At 35.8% G+C, this 3,887-nt stretch overlaps 1 protein-coding gene across 1 annotated transcript in view; it reads right to left on the reverse strand.

Moving 5' to 3' along the window:
• Positions 1-343, reverse strand: part of LOC138022040 (substance-P receptor-like) — a 14,425-nt gene extending 14,082 nt beyond the window's left edge. The window contains exon 1 of the mRNA XM_068869062.1: positions 237-343. The gene's annotated coding sequence lies outside the window, so the exon portion shown is untranslated. The remainder of the gene's footprint in view (positions 1-236) is intronic.
• Positions 344-3,887: the final 3,544 nt, after the last annotated feature.

A 3,887-nucleotide genomic window follows, 5' to 3' on the forward strand; every position in this document is an offset into this window, starting at 1 on the left:
TTATTTACGAAACAACCTCTTAGACGGTACACTGAAAATATTTGAGGCGTTTACACTCATATGCATCAGTGACAAATCGGGTTCAAAGAAATGCTTTGCCGGTGGGCCCGAGCTGATCCGGCCATCTAGGAAAGAGAGTTCTTCCTCTAACAGTTCCTTCTATTACGCATAGATGGGTCAAGTGTTTCCTTTTAGAAATCTCAAATAGAGCCTTAAGCTTATTGGATGCAACTTACTCTGTTTGACACCAAGCTTAACTTCCCCTTCTACGATTAGAAGAACTCGGCTGCAGTGACGAGCATGAAAATGGCATCCAACCACAGAACTCGCAAGCGGCTGTGAGACGCCTTGAGACTAACTGATTTGAAAGCAATCGATCGCCAAGAAGACCGACAAATTTTTGCAGCTGTATAAAAAACTGCTGCAAAACATCACTCTTCGAAATTATTATATTGATTTTAATTTCTTAGCGATAAATTTTAAAATTAAGAATGAAAAGTAAATATTAAGTTCAAATGAGGAAAAGAATTGATGAACGTTTCTCAATTCATGAATGTCCACTCCGAGAGCTGGCATGTCCGCCCTCCAAGTGAGAAACTTAAGAGTGAGATGAATGCCTGAAAATTCCGGGCTCGATTGCGACTCAGGCCTCACTTTTATGTTTTTTAAACTCTATTTCTTATCAGTTTCAATTTTTTATTGATTCAAAAATTGTAATCGCTTTCGAATTCAAACAGTTTCTATTCAGTAATAAGTTTCAACTTTATCTGCTTTTCGAAGAAAAAAATAAAAAAATACAAAAAATATTGTATGAACTCAACCCTACGCTTATCATTGGAACAACATCAGCTATAACATAAAGCGAAAGGCATTTGCAATGATGAAAGGGAGTTTAAGAAACCAATTAGTTGACGACATCATTTGAATGATAAATATTTGTTAAGCGTTGTTAAGGAAACTCAGCTATTTTACGATATTATTTTCCGAGATGACTTTCACAGGATTAATTTTTGTGCAATTCACAATCATATTAAAGGTCATGAAAGCTCCCTTAGTACACTTACCAGCACATCTCCTTCACTTTTCGAACAGTTTGTATCTGAGGTTTGTGTAGTACGTGTACGTATCAACTTCATTATTATTCCCAACAACTTCTATGAGAAGGGAACACTGAAACAGGTTTTTCAGTTTAGTTTTTTTAGACGTGCCACCACTTGACAGGAGTACCCAACGACACAATTTTCAGAATTGACCTCTTAGTAACCAAAACGCTTGCTTAGTGGTCGAGAAGACGTTTTTGATTAATATTTAACTTCCGTGGGAAAAAAATATGCATTCTTCACGGCCAGCAAGCTATGAATGTACTACTGAAAAGATGCCAGCCAGGATTCATGTTCATCATCGTTTTCCCAGCCAGAAAACGGATTCTATATCGATTTTCCCAGCAATTTTTATGGTTCCCCGGCTTTTCCCAGCCAGGGGATTATTTCCAACTTTAATGATCAAAGAACATGACAGATGGCCGTGCGAAACATGGATTGTGAACGTTATTCAATGACTTCACGCTAACACATGAGGAGGTCAGGAATGTGGGTCCCCGCTGTTTAGGTAAAAAAAAATTACCAAAATCTCAGTTGGAGTTGTAACAAGACTCACACTAAAAAGGCAGAGCGAGAGACAAAGGGAGAGAGAGGTGTTAATCTCGACACATTTGTTGGGCCGACTTCGTCATAAAGTTTTAATGACGACAAATAACTCAAATTACTTTAAATTAATTTTGAGTGATGTGTCAAAATATTCCAGAGGCACAGTAAATCAATCTGAAATATTTTCTAAAACACGGTTTACAACGGCCAGCATCATGCAATTAAAAAATGGAAAATTATTTCTTTATTCTCTTTATTTGAAATTAATGTAAACACAGGCAAATTATATCTTAACTTTCAGGCTAACGAGATGCAACTTGTTTTGCCCGGCATACACTTTTCTCAACAGCAACGGTGAATTGGTTCTTTTCTGATTTTAAAGCAATCCACTTTTAAGTTTTATTATACTCATGGATCTCGATAACTGAGGAATAAAACTCAACAGCTATTAAACTTTCGTACATAATTCTCCGGTTAAACATGAAACGTTAGTGATGTATTGGTATATTTGTTAATTTAAACACAAGCAAATTATTTTGTCAGTTAACTTTCAGGCTACCGAGATGCAACTTGTCTTTGCCTGGCATACACTTTTCTCAACAGCAACGGTGAATTGGTTCTTTTCTGATTTTAAAGCAATCCATTTTTACGTTTTATGACCTTTTATACTTATGGAACTCGATAACTGAGGAATAAAACTCAACGGCTATTACACCTTCGAACATCTGCTTCCCTAATTCTCCGGTTAAACATGAAACGTTAGTGATGGTTGGTATATTTGTTAATTTAAACACAGGCAAATTATATCTTAACTTTCAGGCTGCCGAGATATAACTTGTTTTGCCTGGCATACACTTTTCTCAACAGCAACGGTGAATTGGTTCTTTTCTGATTTTAAAGCAATCCATTTTTAAGTTTTATACTTATGGAACTCGATAACTGAGGAATAAAACTCAACAGCTATTACACCTTCGTACATAATGCTCCGGTTAAACATGAAACGTTAGTGATGTATTGGTGTATTTGTTAATTTATCCACAGGCAAATTATTTTGTCAGTTAACTTTCAGGCTACCGAGATGCAACTTGTTTTGCCTGGCATACACTTTTCTCAACAGCAACGTTGAATTGGTTCTTTTCTGATTTTAAAGCAATCCATTTTTAAGTTTTATACTTATGGAACTCGATAACTGAGGAATAAAACTCAACAGCTATTACACCTTCAAACATCTGCTTCCTAATTGTCCGGTTTAACATGAAACGTTAGGGATGTATTGGTGTATTTGTTAATTTAAACACAGACAAATTATTTTGTCAGTTAACTTTCAGGCTACCGAGATGCAACATGTTTTGCCTGGCATACACTTTTCTCAACAGCAACGGTGAATTGGTTCTTTTCTGATTTTAAAGCAAACCATTTTTAAGTTTTATACTCATGGAACTCCATAACTGAGGAATAAAATTCAACAGCTATTACACCTTCGTACATAATTCTCCGGTTAAACATGAAACGTTAGTGATGGATTGGTGTATTTGTTAATTTAAACACAGGCAAATTATTTCTTAACTTTCAGGCTGCCGAGATATAACTTGTTTTGCCTGGCATACACTTTTCTCAACAGCAACGGTGAATTGGTTCTTTTCTGATTTTAAAGCAATCCATTTTTAAGTTTTATACTTATGGAACTCGATAACTGAGGAATAAAACTCAACAGCTATTACACCTTCGAACATAATTCTCCGGTTAAACATGAAACGTTAGTATTGGTGTATTTGTTAATTTAAACACAGGCAAATTATTTTGTCAGTTAACTTTCAGGCTACCGAGATGCAACTTGTTTTGCCTGGCATACACGGCATACACTTGTCTCAACAGCAACGGTGAATTGGTTCTTTCTGATTTTAAAGCAATCCATTTTTAAGTTTTATACTCATGGAACTCGATAACTGAGGAATAAAACTCAACAGCTATTACACCTTCGAACATCTGCTTCCCTAATTGTCCGGTTAAACATGAACCGTTAGTGATGTATTGGTATATTTGTTAATTTAAACACAGGCAAATTATTTTGTCAGTTAACTTTCAGGCTACCGAGATGCAACTTGTTTTGCCTGGCATACACTTTTCTCAACAGCAACGGTGAATTGGTTCTTTTCTGATTTTAAAGCAAACCATTTTTAAGTTTTATACTCATGGAACTCGATAACTGAGGAATAAAATTCAACAGCTATTACACCTTCG

Source organism: Montipora capricornis, chromosome 10, assembly GCF_036669925.1.
Source record: "Montipora capricornis isolate CH-2021 chromosome 10, ASM3666992v2, whole genome shotgun sequence".
Taxonomy (NCBI): Eukaryota; Metazoa; Cnidaria; class Anthozoa; order Scleractinia; family Acroporidae; genus Montipora; species Montipora capricornis.